This window comes from Uloborus diversus, chromosome 10 (genome assembly GCF_026930045.1).
Source record: "Uloborus diversus isolate 005 chromosome 10, Udiv.v.3.1, whole genome shotgun sequence".
Classification (NCBI taxonomy): Eukaryota; Metazoa; Arthropoda; class Arachnida; order Araneae; family Uloboridae; genus Uloborus; species Uloborus diversus.
The window spans coordinates 55,642,438-55,663,246 of NC_072740.1; the positions used below are offsets into that span (position 1 = coordinate 55,642,438).

At 30.7% G+C, this 20,809-nt stretch overlaps 1 protein-coding gene across 1 annotated transcript in view; it reads left to right on the forward strand.

The window, feature by feature from the left end:
* Positions 1-1,989: 1,989 nt before the first annotated feature.
* Positions 1,990-20,809, forward strand: part of LOC129231326 (feline leukemia virus subgroup C receptor-related protein 2-like) — a 182,625-nt gene continuing 163,805 nt past the window's right edge. The window contains exon 1 of the mRNA XM_054865615.1: positions 1,990-2,075. The gene's annotated coding sequence lies outside the window, so the exon portion shown is untranslated. The remainder of the gene's footprint in view (positions 2,076-20,809) is intronic.

A 20,809-nucleotide genomic window follows, 5' to 3' on the forward strand; every position in this document is an offset into this window, starting at 1 on the left:
CATGGACCCACCCCTTGGCTCCGTCCTTGCAGTGTCTTTGTAAATGGAAATTACTTTAAATTGTTTCAGTTTATTCCGTTTAAAGCGTTTAAGTACATTGTCCTACACAAATGAGATGCTTTCAATTCTTGCCGTTACAAACTGCCTGGAAGCTGAAAAATTTGCACAAGCAACATGCATGTTAATATCATTGAGAAGGAATAATAGGTGATGAGAGTAAAGCCATCAATTCTTGGTGTAAGGATCCTAACTCACGTGATATATTTTTAAGTAAATTGTTGTAAGAAATCAGATTTCTTCCACTTGTTTCACGTAAAACGTGTCTCCAATTCGTCGAAGTTGAACCATGTGACTTGAGATATTTGCATCAGCATTTCCGAAGTCAATGAAAGGGAATGAATTAGTAACTGAGGGGGGGGGGATTTGATCCCTCCATTTACTAATTCCTGCTCTAAGGTTACATGCCGTGCACCATACGACCTTTATTCGTTTTTCTAAAAAAAAAAAAAAAGAAAGAAACTATTTTAACAATGCTCTGTAAAAATTTCCCTTTACATTTTTCAGGTTTAAACCATCATCAGAGTTAGTTATTTTAACATTCCGAGAAGAGAAACGGTTTGAAGCAGAAAAGCTGTACAGATTGATTTTAAATATCGTACTTTGGCTTTAGCTGTTCTAGTAAGGAGATATTTACTGTCTTTTGAATGATATATATATGACAGAAAATTTTTAAACAAAAAACAAAACAATTGCATTTATGAAATTTATTGAAATCCTAAAAAGGCATATTTTGCTTCTGACACGTAAAGGTATGTTGAATATACGTAATACAGTTGATTAAGGTCAATTTCGGTAAATTAGCCAAAACTATAAGCTGAAAAAGAAATTGGAAACACTGATTTGCTGCATCAATTTAAAGTTGAATACGAAAAAACTATCATCACTTCATCTTCAGTAATTATTCCAAAATTATCTACAACAGTCCAATAAAAAGTGTCTCTATTTCTATTCATTCTTGCAAATTTAGCAGTATTTTTTTTTTTTTAATTTGTATCATCAACTTCCAACATTAGACCTACATAATATTTTATGGTTTTTTACTTCCTTTTACAAAAAAGGAAGTATTGTATTCGCGAAAACATTTTCACTCAAAAATCGACCTTAATTTCCATTTTACTCACCCCCGAATGAATACTGAGTTTTTTTTCGCGTCGACCAAACGTGGATAGGTGCCTAAGAACGTATAGACACGCGATATATCCATAATGACGATTCCCGAGTTAATTACAACGAATTTTCTCATGACGTCTGTATGTACGTATGTATGTATGTGCGTTATGTGCGGATGTGCGTATGATTATTATTATTATTATTATTTTTTTTTTTTTGAAAAAAAAAAGTTTTCCAAGCATTTTCTCGGATAATTTGACAGTTGTAACCTCCTTCGATATACTTCTGAAAGAAAATGACTCGAAAATACTGTGTTTGTTCACTGATTGGGGTGTTCATTTACTGAGTTGGAGCTCTTTTTTTTTTATTTCAACCCCCCAAAACCCTAATGCAGAACCATAAACGGTCTCCCAAATTGAAAAAAAAAAAAAAAACCTATATTATCTGGTTTGTTTATATCTGCCAAATGCTACAATTTTCAACGATGCTATGAATTTTCGAAAATGAAATTGTGCTTAAATTGCCATTTTAACAATTTCATTTCGTTGTTCTAAATTAAAATACGTGTAAGTTGAATTTTTACGCAACAGTTTCAACGCGGCTCCTCTTTAATGACGATCAAAAATTGAAAAGTGAAGCACATCTTCAAAATCTAATCGTCATGATCATAAAAAATGAGATTCACTATCATCTTTTTGATCTCGCTTTGCGATCTAACATAGAAAGTAATCGAAGCATTGGGTTTTACAGATGGCGCTCACTAGGAGACTTTTACGCTTGATGGTGGTTGATTTGAGTAGCGGCATAATGAAAAATTTCGCCGCGGATTGTAACAGGTGGTTGTGAGCGGTAACGAGGTTTTAAAACTTGACAGTTTCTGAAATCCATTGTTTTGAAGCCAACAGGTATTTATACTGTTTTATGTTTTGTTTCGAAATAAATGCTTTTTTTTTCCTTCCCAGGAACATTTTTCTCTAAAGAATGATATTCCTTCTATTTATATTACTCTACGAGCATTTTTGCTGTTTAAATTACTTGATCAAATATGTTGAGGAATATTTTAATAACATTTTTACACCTAAAACTCTTCTTCCTTTTTTTCTGATGTAAAATTACCATATGCGGAAAAATTTGGAAAATAATTGTCCTCAAATTCAGTGCCACACATTTATAAAATAAATTGTTATTTTATGAACATAGCAACACATTATCAAAGACAAAATTATTTTTATTAGTTTAATATACATTTAGAAGTAGTTTTTTATTTTTTATTTATTTATTTATTTTTTTGTTGAACAAAAATTTAACGACTTTTAATAATCTGTTTTATTTGATTCACACTGATATTGAAATGAAAATTTCCTTCTAAATGTAAGTAAAATATTTGCTGATGATAAATGCTATTGTAAAGTTACATGTGCGGAAAAATTGGGAAAATAATTTCCGTCAAATTCAGTGCCGAAATTACCTAAAATAAATTGTTAGTTTATGAATATAAAAAACACAATTATCAATGACAAAATTATTTCATTTGTTTAATCTATCTTTACATGTAGTATATTTTTTATTTAACAAAATTTAAAAAAAAGCTTGAAATGATCTTTTTTTTTTTTTTTTTTGTTCACATTGGTATTGAAATTAAAATTTCCTAATAAATATAAGGGTCATTCTCCAAAAAGTGTAACTTTTAAGTCACACGCACTTTACAGTAAAAGCTTTAAAGAATAGTTCATTTAACAATATTTTTTACATTCCCCATTAATGTATCCATTTTAATCTATAAACATTTTTTGAAAAAAAAAAAAAAAAAAGCATTTTTTTGCTTCACAACATGTGAATTCTCGATGCTTAATAACTTGTTTAAATAAAATAATGAACTTATTTTTTATAACTTTTTCCTCAAAAGTGTCTCAAACACTAAATGCTCAAGTGTATTTAAATTTTTTCTATTGTGACTTAATTCGTTTTAGTAGGATAATGAGGTCTGTCACACAAAAAATTCTCACCTCCGTTACCTGAACTCAAAATGCCATTCCTCATTAACACGTGGCAGTAATGACATCGATTTTTATTTTCCATGATACAAGGGACCTCCCCCCCCCCCTGTTTATTTTCAGCCACAGTTGAAGTTGTGAGATTTTAGTCGAAAAACAAGAAGATAGATTTTGCTTTAAAAACTTAGTGTGGTTATTCTAACTTCACACCTCTGCGAACTTGAATTTCAGGGATGTAAATTAATGTAAGAAAAAGAAGTGAACATGTTTTCATATGCTTAACATGTGCAGATTGTATCAACGAAGAAAAAAAAATCCCTGAAAGATGTATCTATTAGGCCTATATTAAAGGCAAATTCCTCACCTCCGTGACAGACCTTATCAATGTCATTATTTCTGAGGTGAAAATAAATGATGAGGGGAAATGCATCAGTAATAGGCATTCTACCAAAATTATAAATTGCCAGTATATCCTCAAATGTATTAAATACTATTTTTTAACATACATTTGAAACTACTAACTAAGCCTTACTTTAATAAAGAAAGCTTAATATTATATTCCACTAATCATTAAAATAGCTGATTGTATGCACAATTAACAAAACTACTACTTTGATATTAAATTGGCCTCAATTTTTAAGTATTAAAAGTTTTTATTTTATTAATCAAGACATTTTATTATTTGTTTTATTTATGAGTAAAATAATTGGAACTTAGCTGGGCCATTGTTTATGGTTACTTCTAGTAGGTACCACTTTTATGAAAGATTGAAAAAAAAAAAAGAAAACTGAAGGTTTCGAAATTGAAAAATATTTGCGTTTAAAAGTTACGTTTTCTGGAGAATGACCCATAAGTAAAAGATGTGCGTATGATAAATGTTATTTTAAACAGTTTTTGTTTTCTTTCATAGTTATCATTATTTAATTTTCATGTAACATTGAACTTGATCACTCCTAACACAGAAAATCGACGACAATTTCTGTTTCAACAAATAATTCGAACATTGCTTTTATTTTAATGCTTTCAAAATTGTTTAAACTTTCAACTGTTATATTAAACATTTAAAAGGGTAAGGTATTTTATCGCATTAAATGCGTTATGTTTTAATAGACTACTTTCTGTTTTTTTTTTTCTTCTTCTATATACCGAACAGACTAATTTTTCGTTTTTGAAGTTCTCTTATTGAAATAAATCAAAGAAAAAAAATCCACTCAAGCCGTTAAATTGAGGAGCTTTCATTCTTTCTAATGTTTAAATAATGGGCATTTCAATTGGTTTCAGCTAAGATTATATTTCGATTTGAGAAATTATGTTTGCCTAAAAATATGTTATTATGTATACGTTGATTCTATATTAATTTATATAAATAATTTGCAATTTGTATAAATAGTTTGCTCACTAGAATGTACGTTTTGAGTTTTTTTTTTCAAAATCATTGGTCTTTCTTGATACCCTCACCTGTTTTACAGCTTTTTCTAATGGGTTTGCTGAGTGGAACCAAGTAGCCCCAGCGTGGGGCTACTTGATCCCAATTTTTAAAAATAGAAAAAAAAATATATATAAAGGGTTCAAATTGTCGTTTAAAAAAGGCTTTAGGTAGTAGCAGAACGTTTGAAAAGTGGTAAAAACAAGGTTATCTGTTCACATTATGGGTTTAACAAAGCATTCAGTGTAAAACTCGCAAAAAGTATGAAATTTCGAGTCCAAGTAGTCTCACTTTACGGTACTAGAGAATTACGGCAGAAATACGGCAGAAGATCATATACTGTTGTCTAAAAGCCTTTACAGCCCTTTATATACAGAGTCTACGCCGCAGTTCTGAGGGCGGTTCTCGGTCCACGCATGCGCGACGTCTCTGTAATTCTAACCATTTGCATATCTTATTCTGCAATACAGTTCCTGTGAATTTCAGTTTATTTGCAAAATTACTTCTTGGTGTTGCAATTTTCAAAAACATGAGTGTATATATCGTCGCCTCAGAGCAACAGATATTTTAGTGTTATTCCTGGGATTAGATGTCTTAATGTTGCTTTGAGGCGATGATATCAGGGGTGAATCAGTAACTTTTCCAGTATCGTAACACGGAGCTGTAATTCATTTAATGAGAAAGGGAAAGTTGTATTTCCAGAAAAGCAGTACCGGAATGGCGTTGATGAACCAACCTTTATTAGTTATATTAAACTGTATTATAAATTACTGTTTTGTTTTGTTTTACTACTTCCTTATACTATTCTAGTTTAAACAACGTAATGAAAACATTTTCATGAAACAAAATTACCAAAATCTAAAGAAAATTTATTAAGTGAAAATAAATCTGAGGGAATTATAATATGCGAATGAAACATTGAATGACACATTTGTAAGATTCATTCTCGGGGTTTCTGCACACATATCTGAACCAATGATGATCATGAGACTGTTAGAGACTAAATTTATGTTTTACTTTTAGCTCAACTTACAATTGCAGCACAAATAGCTGTTTGATTCTTTTTTGAAGTCTGATTCTTTTTTATCTTCTCTTGCTTATTATTATCTTAATTTTATTCAGACCCATCATTTCGCATTTTTCCAGGTGGTAGTATCAGTTGGGATAAAAGGAAACAGAACTGCAATGTTTTAACTTTAGATCCTTCTTCTTTTTTGGGGTAAATTGAAACATGCAGCTTTTTGTTTGAAACTACTACACTCTCTGAGAGTAACTGAGTATGAAAAGTTAAATTTTTTGACGGTTTATCAGCGAAATAAATCATATTTCCTTTTACCCCAGAGGCAAGGGATAAATGGAAGTACCCAATTTGTTTCTCTATGAGGTTTATGTGGGTAGATAATCGCACTATGCACAATCAATTTAGAAGCTTTCCTAGTTCCACACTAACAATACTCAATTTACGGCCCGTAGGTCGCATGCGATCCGCTGAATACTCCAAATGCAATCTAAAACCATTTAAAAAGAAAAATCACACAAAAAATTTAATTATGCCCTGAATTTATGTAACAAAATTCAATCTCCAATAAATAAATAAATAAATAAATAAGAACTAAAAACTTAGTTATTTCCTTTTCCCCCGGAGTAGGGTATTTATGGGGTAGGGGAAAAGGGGGAACATGTGAACATTTTTCTTTTCATTTCTTAATTTTTCAGAAAATATTTTGAATTTCTCACAGAACAAGGATCCCCATGATTGAATAGTCTTTTCTTTGTGCCATGGAATTTTTTCAGATATTTTAAAAAAATATTCCTATACTTTATAGAATTTTTTAAAAATGTCTTCAACTGTTCACATGAACCCCTATAGGGGGAGAGACGTGAACAAGCTTGGGGCACATGTGAACACGACTGAAAAATACAGGACGAGCATCATATTTCAACGAAAAACTCGTTATAATGGAGCATATATTTATATACTAATTACATTCAAGGGTTTGTAGCCTATACTGTGTCAGTTTGAATTGTACAGTAACTCTTTATTAGGAAATATTTCTTCCGATCTGTATAATCTTGCTCACAGTCAAATTTTAAACTTTCATATCATGTTCTAATCAATGGATCGACAAGAAAAAGTCCTATGAGACTAAACAATACAAAGAATATTTTATTACGTAAAGTATATTCTTGTTATATAGTGCGTTTAAGCTTCATACAGAATATGATGACGAATTTAAATATTTTTCTAAACTTCAGTTTTTAGTGAAAGTAAAATATTTTGTCTTTATTTACCTTGCAAGTATTATACATCAAAATTTTTTTTTAGCCAACTATTTAGTAATTAACGAATTAAAAAAAACAAATAAATAAATAAATAAAATAAATAATAAGTAATTATGTAATAATAATTAGCAATAAATTTACAAACAGATTTCAGAAAAATAATAATTATAACTCTCAACATCTCTCTTAACACTTATAATAAGCCTACACTAATATTAATATTTGCGGAGAGGATATGGGAGTTGTTCACATGTGCCCCTACATGTTGCATTCACAATTGCCCCGGTATCTACCTTAGAACTAATTTTCAAAAATGAAGTATTTTTAATTTGATTACAAAATTTAAACATTGGCATAAATTTTCGTGAATGTTCAAATGATGGTTTGCAATAATTAAATTTAAATTATTAATTAGTTTAAAATATGTTTTTACACGAAGAAGACAGTGATAAAAGTACATCAGCATCTGCTAAAACAAAGAAGCTGTCACCACAGGAACCTAAACTGGCTCCTTGCTCTGAAAGTTTGGTTAAAAAGTAGGGCTGGTACTGCTATTAATTGAGAAATTTTTAAAATTTTTTACTTGACGTTATCCTAGTAAAACATACCATGTTCACATGTGCCCCCTTTTCCCCTAAATGGAAACACATAAACTGAGCACCAAAAATAATTGGGAAAGTGGTATTTATAAATAAATTTTTTTAGTAACCTTCGATAAGACAAACAAAAGTAGCTGAACACAGTTAATTCGCATATGTAACAAAATGTATGTAACAAAATGCAATCTTCCAAAAAATAAAAACAATAAATAAGAATTAAAAACCTAATTATCTTCTTTTATCCCGGAGTAGGGTATTTATGGGGTAAATGAAAATACCTAAACTGAGCATCAAAAATAATTGGGAAGGTGAAATTCATAAATAGATACAGTAAACTCCCGATTAAATCCGCGGAATAGGGTGGCACGGTAGCCGAGGATAAGCGAAAACTTCGGATAGCACGAATAGTAGGTAAAAAACGATACTAGTGGATACAATAGCTAAAAAATATGAAATAACATTCACACATGCATTAAAATTATAGCTAAAAACATTGCTACATTGCATCTACTAACATTGAATGTAAAAATATATACATATGTAAAAGCTAAAAACAAAGAATAACACAACCATAAGTTTAAAAAACGTTTAATGATCGTTGAAAAAATGTTCCGCGGATAATCGGAACCGCAGATAATCCGACCGCCGATAATCGAGAGTTTACTGTATTTTTAAAAACCTTCGATGAGAAAAACAAAAGTAGTTGCGAACCCAATTACTTCGCATTTGTAGACCTGCTGGAGAGGAAAATGGAAACTCCCTAAATTTCAGAAAAAAGTAACTTCTTTCTCATAGTCATCTTCAACCAGTGATAACGCCTACTCAAGTGTTTAAATAGAAGCGGAACTCTTAGAATCGCTTCGGTTGTTACCTAGTCTTCACTCCCCTACAGCTTAATTTCAAAAATTACCGCGCTTGAAAAAAAAATCTGAAATTTTCGAGAAAGGTCAAAAAGGTCGTGTGGTAATAGAATTAGTCTCGATTTACCCCAACGGATCAAATATCCAGTGTGAAGTTACGGAGTAGGCACTCGCACAGAGAAAGAAAGGGGGGGGGGGAGGGAACAGGGCAAGGGAGATTTGAAAATATTATCTTTTTTGAAATCGGTTAAAAAGAAGCGTCATTTCACATTTATTTCAAACATTCATTGAAGTTTTAGAGCGTAATTGTTAGACTAAAAGTAATAACTTTACCATATAGTACGGTACGCGTGCCATAGTTGGAGATGAACCTGCTTTAAATGCAGGGTAGACCCTCAAACTGAGTAGTACCTCAGGTTGGTACGCCACTATGTACGTTAACTAAATGAAGCATACTGTCATGTTAAGCGCAAGAGTCGTTTCTGTAGCTGAGTTCCAAATGAGAAATTCCCACTTAAATTTTGCGCCTCCATATACACCCAAACCTGTTTTTATGCAGTGGATAGGGACCATAAAAAATCGCAAAAAAAAAAAAAAAAAATTTCGAAACTTCACGAGTAGCTTTAAAGATCTGTTCTCGCAACACAGTTATTATTATTATTATTTCTATATATTTTTATTTTTCTATTTTTTTTCTATTTTTTTTTCATGCAGTGGATAGGAACCGCATAAAAAAAGTCTCCCGTAGAAAATAACCCAAAAAATTACATAATTGTAATCTTTAAACGAAAAGTGGTGATAATTTTTGCCGAGCACTCGGACAAGATTTTCCGAACAAGGAATTTTTTGGGAGGTCACAGTGACTTCCCATTGCAGTGCCTATGTCGTCCCTTGAAGATACTACCTCGCACTCGTTTTAAAAATAACTTCGTCAATTGAATCCCAATCTAATTGAAATTTTAATACAAGACCGCACAAAAAAAATGCATAAAAAAGACTGCATAAAAGCAGGTTTCGGTGTATTTGATTCAGATGTAGCTTTTTCAGACTTTTTTAAAAAATATTTCCTATTGACAAATGACCATAAAACATATAAAACATTGTATTTACGTGAAATGTGTGGCAAAGCACCATCTGGTGACCGTAACTCAATTTTGACAAAAAGTGCAGATACGACTTTTGTGCTTAGCAAGGCAGAATGGTGATGAACTTTTTAAAATAATCTTTGCAGATGATAATATGAGTAAAAAAGTCTACGCACACACAGGCCTAACTCTTTATTTCCTCTTCCCTACATAAGTGGCTTTCTATCAAAAGCAAAACCCTTTTGCTAAAGTTTAAGAGACCAATTAGAGGTCCGCTTGTGAAAGTTACAGAATGGCCTTGTGAGTTCAGTGACAGCTTTTAAGATTTGTCTTTTGCTCAACTATAACAAGGATAACACTTTTCGAAAAAAAGAAACAAAGAAAGAACTTCTTTAGAAAGTCACATACCTCACTTGATAAAATTTTGTCAGAAAACTTCTTTATTGAAACAAATTATTGATAAGAAAGTCGTTCAAATCTAAACAAACACACTTTTCACTATACCAGCATCCGATTTTGTAAAACTATTTTTATCTTTACAACTGTTTACTGTTTAAGGATCTTAAACTTTGCGGTAGAGTACGAGAAAGCTTTTATACTTAAAACTATTAAATGGTGACGTAAATACAACATGTATATCAAATTTTGTGAAAGTTGAGTTTTGAAAGTTTTGAGTAAAACGCGCTTAAAGATAAGTTCCCAGGTAAGCTTTCATTGAAAAGTTTTTCTAAATCATACTGTACAACAGAACCTACCAGGGCTACTAGTACCAACTCTTGCCCCAAGACAGAGGAGAGGTTCAACATACTGGTTATCTCCAAATTTTTAATTTCGGCACTTACACCCCTTTGCTTTTCATTGCCTCATATGTGTTTATGGTCCGTTAGAGATGCAAAGCTACAGTTTATTTTCAAAATTTGATTTATTTATAATACAACTTTCAAATATTTGAATAATTAATATATTACCTTATTTAATCTTTAATAGCGTGATAGTATGAATGAAGACGTGAAGACTGAATACATTTGCAATGTTTTCAAAATAATATTAGTGTATTTCTTTAAGCAATACATAATAATAACTTTTTATGCTAATATTAAGATTGCGATGTCTCACAAGCATGGAAAAAATGTAATTTATAAATTATTTGTTTTCGATAACTTATAAAACAAATTTGGAACTTTGGGGACGCATAAATGTCCCATGATGTTTAAAGGGGTAATTGAATTACAGTGGAGTGTTGACATACGGGAAAATTTCGCTCTGTGAAATAGGGTATATACGATTTTTGAAACGCATACAAAATTATTTTAGACACTTATAAACACCTTTCAAACTGTTTTTAAACATTCCTTAACTATTTATTATCATTTCCCTCATAAAGAAATAAATAAATACTGTACTAAAAACAAGCAGTGTTGTTTAAATATTGCACAGAATTCTAAATGCACGAAACTAATGATCAGTAGGTGAGCGAAACATAAATACAAGTACAGTTTGCAGTAATAATTGTAGAGTGTATTTATATAATAATAATGCAGAACAGTAGTAATAATTATACCTGTGAAGAATTAAAATCATAATAGGCACTGTGCAACTGATTAGGTCGTGGTTAATGTTATGATAGCGCCTTCGCATCAGACAGCTCGTCAAGAAGAGAATGAAGCAAATGGCCACTGGTCCGTTGGGTTTCAGCTTTTTATGTGATTTTCTCAATGCATCACTTATTTATCATATTTTAGGTTACTTTTAGTTGCCGTAGTTTTTTGGAGATAAAAGCGACCAATCAAGTAACCAATCACGAAACCAATACTCACCACAGAGCTTGCTTACATAAACTCTCGTGTTGCGAGAGGAGACGCGGGAGTTCGCGTTAAATCGCGAGTTATGTTCACATAGACTTAACATTGTATGAACCAAATCTTTTGGATTTCCTCGCTAAATCCGAGCTTTCATTAAAACAGGGATCGTTATAAGCGAGTTCGACTATACATCACCTTCCTTCTACTCTTGAAAGTAGTGCGTGTGTGCAGTATGTAATCTGATTAGAAAAACACACGATAGTGTAAAAACGATATTTTTTTTAATAAGAGGAATTGAATGAGCATACTAAGACATGTTGTTTGGTTTAGGATTATTTGCCCTCTCATCCCCGTTATCGAAACATGAAGTCTTAAAATATAACGAAATTTTAAGAAAAAATCGCGTATTTTCGGAGAATAATGTAAGACATTTTCCACACGCTTTGCACATGGATGTCCGCATGCGAATGATGAAATCGCGTGGAACCTTCAATTTCTGGCCAAATCTTTCAATTTAGCGCTTTTCTAAAAATTTAGACTTAACGCAGACTTAACGACTTTATATTTCGACTTATAAATATATAAAGAAAATCTGTATAAATATTCTCAATCTGAACATCTCAGATTTTTATGAAACTTTTAGAAATCTTGCTCTTTGATATCTAAAATTTATAAATTTATTTTTAGAAACGCATCATTCATGGTTGATGCGCTACCAATTTTTGAAATTTCCAAAAAAAGACTTTTTTATTTGGTGGTAGTGCCTTTAAAAGTCATAACTCCTCTTCTGTCGGGGAGCTATGGAGTTTTTTAATAACCCATTTTGAAGAGAATTGCTAGCAGATTAATCTGATGAGTTAGTCGAATGCTTTTCGTTATAAAAAAAATTAAACAAAAAAATTGAATCGACTTCAAAACTGCAGCTGGGAATTGCTCTAAAATGTAAAACAAATAATTTCATTCTTTGAACAGCATCTGTACTACTTTTAAACATAATTTGTGAAGTCGTCGCAAAAATGATAGGGAAAATGGTGTGTAAACATTTTACGTTAACATTTTTCATGAAAACTAGTCAAAAATCGAACAAAAAATTTATGTTGATGCACAAATATGTTGTTATCAATGTATGTATGAGAATTCTATTGAAGAGCCTGGATCCATCAAAATTTACATTTGTATTTGAATTATGGTGGTTAAGTATGATTGTATCTACTGTTTTTGCGCCGACTTCAAAAATTATGTTTAAAAGTAGTATAGATGCTGTTCAAGAAATGAAATTAGTTGTTTTACTTTTTAGAGTAATTTCCAGCTGCAGTTTTGAAGTCGGTTCAATTTTTTTTATTTAAAATTTTTTATTTAATTATTTTTAGTGTGAATGTAATTCAAAAAAATAAAAAAATAGCACGTCACCATCACGAAACTTTACCCTATTTTTCATACGAATCCTGAAAATAAAAATTTTTAAAGGACAGGCACTAAAAAGAATTCTCAATCACAAATACCAGAGAATAAGAGGTCTGCACGCGAGATATAGGTCTGACAGATAGGTCTGAAGCTTATTCATCGTGAGGTTTTTTTTTTCTTTTTTGTAATACCCAACTCAGCATCAAAAAATCCGTGAGTGAACACGAAATCACCCTCTTTTCCCACCCTTAGGGTAAGAATTTATTTTCCAAATTTATACGGGACTAACTTCGAAGTATTCCCTTTCCAATAAAAAAAAATATCAAAGTCGGACTATTCTGCACAACGTTATGCGTGGTCATACAAAAAAAAAAAAAAAAAAAAAAAAAAATGTGCGTGAGCAATAAATCACTTCTATTTCCCCTCTCCCTTTTGGGGTTGTAATTTTGTTTTTCCAAACTTATATGGGACCTACTTTGAGGCCCTTTCCAATACTACCCTTTCCAATAAAAAAGACTTATCAAAATCGGACTATTCTGTAAAAGGTTATGAGTGGTCATTCATAAAAAAATTTATATATACGGGTCGACTTGTAAACCTCCTCCGTTTTTCGTCGGTTAGCTTTTTTTTTCAAAACTGAAACATTTAATAATCAAAAAATTTCCAAGATTGTGGTTTTAAAAAAGTAATTCTTTGCTATCCAAAACTTACAAAGTAATTATTAAAAAATCTATTTATTCAAGGTTGATGAATCGCTGATTTTTTAAACTTTTTTTTTTGGCTTTGTCGGTAGTGCTTTAAAATCAGGGCTGTGGAGTCGGAGTCGTTCGAAAACACATGGCAGCTCTGACTCCGGGTTTCTTTTTTTCTTTAATTTTCACTGACTCCCCTTGCATTTTTTTAAAAAACTGACAACCAATTAATTTGATTACATGTATAAAAGCCTTTATTTAACTGATAGCAACTGTCAGCAAACAGTTTTGTTGCCTAACATTTTCTAATCACTTTCAAATAAAAATAATAATGTATTTTTTACCTCGATCTCAATTATAACATAGTAAAAGGAATATATGTATCTCTTGAGCAAGTTGGGAAACTTCTGAGGGTGCTTGGTAAATTCAAATAAGTGTTGGTACGAAAGCGCAAATCCAAAAGATCTGATAAAAGATAAATTCTTTTTTAAATCTAAAGACTTTATCTAAGAAAGCTTGGTTATCACTGAAAGTACAAAATAAAATTAGTACATGATTTATTTGTTACAACACTCAATAATTGTAGTTAATCTAAAAATCTTCATATTAAGGTCAATTCTGAAGCTGCCAATCGAGAAAAGGTTTTTGACTTTGCAAAAAAGTTTTTTTTTTCCTCTCAAAACTCTTTCTCTAACTTTTCTCTGTGCTTTCAAAAATTGAAACCATAGATCAACATCTATTTTTTAAAAATTAAAGGGGAGCAAATTAATCCTTTTCATTTTTTTTTAAATTTGATTTTTAAGTAATATTACTGTAGAAATCGCAACTATTGGGTAATTTGATTTTCAGTTACTATAAAATACACTATAAAATACAACGTGAAAAATTTCTTAAAAAGGAATGAATGTTTCAATCTCTTTTTCGGGGGTTTTCCCCCTTCCCATGAGGGGAGGATGATTTGAAAAAAAAAAAAAAAAAATCAATAAAAAAATCCGGAGTCGGAATCGTAGTTGAGAGTCGGAGTCAGGCGTTTTAAAATCCTGGAGTCGGAGTCGACTATCTGTCTTCCGACTCCGCAGCCCTGTTTAAAATTCATAACTCCTGTTAACTCCTGTTATGTCGAAGCTATGACGTTTTGTAATAACTCATTTTGAAGATAATTGCATGCAGATTAATCTGATATGTAAGTCGAATGCTTTTCGTGTAAGAAAGTTGTTTTTTAGAATAGAAATGAAACTTTTGTATTACAGGAAGACATTCTAATTTTTCATCAATCATTTTTGAATAGAATAGCTTGTGTTTATTATTCATTTATTTACACAAAATTATATACATATGTGTCACTGTGCATCCTCTTCTTCCTTCTTAGGAAGATAAATTATCGATTTCGTACACTTACGAATATTGCCACACAGCGCAATCTGAATGACTATTACAGTAGCTCAATCGGCAGAGAGCTAAACTTCGAACCTATCGGACCCCGGATCAAGTCGTGACCAAGACGTGCCAGGCATATTCACAACGAACTTGTATATTTTAATGAAGTAAATATATTATAAACAACGAGAACACTAAACAATACTCGAAGTGCGTTGATTGTACACACGTGTTTCAACGAATGCTCTGTTGATAGCCTACAGAGCTGTACTCAACGCAGCATACGACTATTTGAATCACTTTTAGAATTTCAGAAAAAAAAAAAACTAGACGTACACCTTCTGCAATTCGCAAAATAATAATTATGTCTGCTCGCGCTATCCTTTCCTTCATAAAACTAGTGTAGAAGCAGCATGAACATTATTAGGATGATGAGTCACCGTCTCATAGTGCAGTTCTATTATTGGCTACCGTCCGTTGCTAGATGGTCAGCTCTTTCATTTAACTAAATATTTGCTCTCATTCTTGAAAAGTAGTTTTCCTTCCCATTTTCATCACACAAATAGTTATTGAATAAATAGACCGTTTTTGGGGAAAAATCCAATCATCTGAGTGGGGTCTGGTTTCAATTGGTTCAGATAACTGGAGTTCTGCTGTACTTAGTTATCCAAAACATAAAAACTACAAACGTAAATGCCATTTAAAATGAATTATTAACCTGGTCCAAAGTTATCCGGCCACTTAGAATAAGATTGAACCAAGTGAGAAATTGATTTTTAAAAAAATCATTCTAATTAAAGTGTTATAAATTAGTGATGAAAAATTAAAATTTTTAAATGTTTAAAATGTAATCATTTATTTCATTGCATCACAAGACTTCTACTACTGATTATCTTGCATATAATATTACAATGACGGATAAGTGCTTTAACCAATTTCAATTCAGTATTCAAGAGCAGCTTCCAAACAATAACGTCAGAATTACTGTATTATACAATTAACTGTGTTGATAGCTTATTTTGTGAGAAAATTAGAAAACTGAACTTTATCAGGAGAGTGAATCGTTGGGCTAGAGTCTTTTGAACCAAATATGCCAATGAAGTGGTGCAAAGTTTAACTACATGATTTAAAGTTAACCTAAATAACTGTTATAAATTTATAGGAAAATAAATGTTAACAGAAAATTCATAAAACAAGAAACAAATTAGACTTTTTAAAAATTCAGTGTTAATTAGCCACATATTTACAATGTCTTTTACAAGTTGATAGCCTACTTACATTCGAATTTCTGAAATCTATTCAGCTTATTTTCATTAGAATTAAGAAAATCTACAGTCAGTAAAAAAGTAAATATTGGCTATTTATTGGTTTGAATGTTCAGAAATTATGTAGCAGAGATGGTGTGCCGTAACAGTGTGTCACAACGGAATAGCTCTTTATTTTTAACACAAACATTTTGCTTCCCTTAAATCATCCAAAAGGAAAGAAATACCGTAAAACCTGTCTACAACGTTACTTTGGGACCTAAAAAAACATTGTTATAGATAGGTTATCGTTGTATACAGTTTGATTATTTATGCTGACATTTTGCTGGAAACAAAGAAAATATCGTTACAGACAGGTTTATTATTATTGACAGTATTAGTATTGTTATACACAGGTTTCACTGTAATAATAAATTGGTGATAAAATGTGACTTCACTGTTTCGCAAAAGAATTTCAGAAACCTTGTTGCGTATAGGATGACTCATTGCCGAACGGGATACGATTTGTTAAGCCACATATTTTAACCCGTCGGCTGCCAACTTCTCTTAGTAGATGCGATTCGTGTGAGCGGCAGTAGCAACCTCTGGGGACTGCATACTTATTCACGCAAACTGGATCTTGTCGATGGCGTATTAATACGTTATAATATAGTACGCAATCCAAATAAATATAAAATTGTACACTCCAAAACGTGTAGGAATATTTTTCATTCTCAATGTACAGGGTCCGACAATAGCGTCGAGTTAGTATTCTATAATTGATTTTTTATTTTTATTTTTCTTTTGAGACGTTCGCGGAGAGTCGTTATCCATGGCTCGTTTATTCATACAAATGAAAGAAAATATCGACGAATTTTCTTCAAAAGTTACTTTATGTTAAAGTAATTATAGAAATAAGTATGTATCAACTGTGACGTCAAAACAAATCATCGAAAATGTGCTTTTTCTTTTGTATTGAATTTACTTTATTTTCCCTTTGAATTTATTTTATTTTCCTCGAGGCGTAACTTCCGTACGTTCAAAGAGTAATTATAAATCTAAACTCAGCAAGTTCTGTAGATTTATGGAAAGAAGTATATATGGAAATAAGGTAATTATGTAAATAGTATATATTAAATATACCATCAAAACAAATTATCGAAACTATGCTTCTTCTTTTGTATTGAATTTACTTTACTTCCCATTTAAATTTATTTTATTTTCCTAGATGCGTATCTTCCGTACGATTAAGGAGTAATCATATAAATAAACTCCGCAAGTGCTGTAGATTTCATTTTGCTTTTTCTTTAAAACAAAAAAAGTATTATTAGAATAGTTTGATGAAATTCGAGAAATCATGCAATGCATAAAAAGTTATTTTTCAAGAAAACCTTACGTGATAGAAGTAAGCAGATAGACTAGTCGGATTCAGCACATAATTATTTATACAATTCTCATTTCATGCAATATTTTGCATGAAATCACAATTGTAACTTTAGGCAGCTAACAAAACGTTTTGATTCACAGGCTAGTATTGTTTATACACTTATTCATTCATTCGTTTTATTATTCATTCCTTTGATGATTTGTTTTTTAAATAATCTAATAGAAAATATTTCATTAGAAAAAATTCTATTTTTAACTTAGCCCCATAGCGATGCGAAGTGAAAATTTCCCTTTTTTTTTGATGATACAAATTTACTGCCAAAAATGAAAAAGTAATATTTTAATGCAAGTTTAACAAATGAAATATATTGTTTTTTCTTTGTTTACTGTAATTTTCAAAGCGAATTTCCAATTTCTTAATTTTGAAAAAGGTAAGTAATCTTGACTGTTTCACTTTACTCCATATTCCCCTACTTTGTGAGGAGGGACATCAGTTGTAAATATCATAAATAATTCAGTTTTTGTTCTGTACCAAGGAAAAGTGGAAACAATCTAGACTTTACATTTTTTACTAATTTTGATTGCAGTAATTCTGTCTTAATACCTCCTTAGAAATAATATTAATTATATTTCTATCTATCTATCTATCTCTCTCTCTCTCTCTCTCTATATATATATATATATATATATGTATATATATATATATATATATATATATATATATATATATATATATATATATATATATATATATATATATATATATATATATATATATATATATATATATATATATATATATATTCTTATTATATCCGATATTCTGGAAATACTGTCGTATATGTAAGTAGATTAAATTAATAATTGAGTTAACTTTTGACGGTTTTTTTTATCGCTTTAGTCTGTTGCTAAATTTTTAAACTCTTTTTAGCGGATAGCGTTACATTTCATTGTTATTTGTATCCAGATAGTATTTTCTATTTATAGTTCAGCTATGCTTAGTAAATGGAAAAGCACAATGTGCCAGTAATATAGATATTTCCAATTACAACAATGTGTAGACAGAGTAATGTATCTTTATTGATTGTAAAATTCATTATTGACTCAGATGAACAGCAGACAATTGAGCAAAGATTAATTTAACCACTGATCATTGCGCAAGATTGCTGCAGTAGCTATTTCAATACTGACTGAAACAATGTGTTTCGTTTCATGAACTTAATATTAAGAAAGAAAAAAAGATAATAAGATTAAGAAAAAAAGTAAATGAAGACAATAAATTCACTTTGTATATAAAAGTAATATTAGAAGGAAAAAAGAAGTAAGTATGTTCATTTTTGTTATAAGTTTACGGTATCTCATATTAACATAAATCGTTGGTACTTAAAAATTCGTAATAAATGTTTCGCTGTGATAAAATTGTTAAGCAGACGACACATATCTCACACCTAATACACCACCGTCGCAAGTCAAAAATTGTCAATTTTAAGTTATATACACGTCTTGGTGGCATTTTTATCAGTTCTATTAAAATGCAAGACAGCCACAAAGGAAAAAAAAATTATTTTTATTTTTGAGATGTGTCAGTGTCACCGCTACAAGTCAAAAACTGTCGATTTTGAGTTATATACATGTCCTGATGCATTTTTATTAGTTCCATTAAAATGGAAGACAGCCACAAACGAAAAAAAAAGTTTAACCTTATTTTTGAGATGCGTCAGTGTGTTACTATAAGAATTTAAGCTAAGGCGCATTACTTTTAATTGACTTTTCTCAAAAAGTCGTTTTTGCAGATATGGCAGTGTTGTACTAGTTGTGCGATATATGATACAACTTAATTTCGCTATAAAAAAATTCAAGTGTAATTTTTAAACAACTAAGTAGTACACGCTATTAAAATGGCATATCTAGTTACCATTTAAAATTGAAAGTCTTATGGCTCCGAAATCGGTTTACTTTTAATGTATTCTGTGTGACCGTGCGTGGGAAAATAAGTCCCCTTCAATAGAGTAAAACAATTTCTAAAAACTTATAAAGTACTTTAAAGAGTAAACGATATTGAAAATAAGCAGCTTTGAAACTGTATGTTAAAATTGCAAAATTATCGAAAAACACAGTAATTGATATGTAGTTTGTATGTTAGAGCATATCAAAAAAAAAAAAAAAAAAATGTCTGAGATGTCACTAACAATTATCAAACTAATGAACAATGTGATAACTTTTAACTATAATCAAGTTTATGTATTTATTTATATGTAGTTTTAGTGTATTTAATGGCATTTAGAAAAAATTTAGAAAAATGTTTCATAAATCCATTTAAACTTGCGGTTTTCCAAAATTTGACCTCAATACGTAGTCATTTACAAAATTGGTATCCCCAACTAAAAAATAATTATCTTTAGATATTTTTATCTCAAATTTCTTCAACTTACTATTTTTTTAAAAGTCAAATTTAAAAAACGGTAACGGAAGGACATTTTGGCGACATGATTTTCACGCTATCCTGTTCTCCCCAAAAGTTCAGGTAAAAACTATAAAAGGGAAAACTCTATAAAAATTAGAGCACATACAGGAGTGTTCAGTCATTACAATTCCACCTCTAGTTTTAAAAATAATTATTTTAAGCATATAAATTATGTATTTGTTAAGGATAACGGAAGAACAAGAAGTCCAAAACAAATAACTTGGAAAATTTCAACTTACAAACATTTATTCAGCTAATACAACAGCCTGAAACAATAATATTTAATGCCTGAGCCATCTGTTCCAATGCTGAATTCTTTAAATATTCAATAATTTTATCATAATCCGTAGAACATTTATCTTCTTTCTCAGGGAATACAAAGATTATTCCCACATTATTATGCATTCTCAAACAAGTTATTTCTCTTTCTTCATCTTCGAAATGAAGTACCTGTCCAACATTGCTCTTTATTAATTTCTTTCCCTTTCATCCAACTAACAAAACTTGTCCAAACGTTAATGAATCCTTTTGCATATTCTTATGATTTGGTGTTTTTGATTCAGCAGTATCTTCATTCTTAACATTATTTATAAATGAGAGTCTGTTGACTTTGAAGTGAAATCTCGTTCGATTTGTTGAAGTACTGACTATATTCAATAACATAACTTGGTACAGGATTCACATAGTGCATATTTTGTGTTTCTGGATGAGAATGGATCTTTTTGGATCCTTTTTTCCCCACCTTTTTGAAACTTAATCTATAAATTTACTGATCTCTTCGCAGTGCGTTTAAAGGTTAAATCAGTGCTCTCAACAGTCCTTTCCTGTGACTTGTGGCAACAAATCTGAAAGCAGTTTCAATATTGTATTTTTCTAATATAAATTTAGCATATGTTTCTGCTTGAATTGGCTTGTCATATCACAAACATGTCATACCAAAATGATTTTCACATGCTTAGGAGTTTTTAAGAGTAGATTTCATGATTTTCATCACACACAATAGAAGAAATAAAATCACGAAAC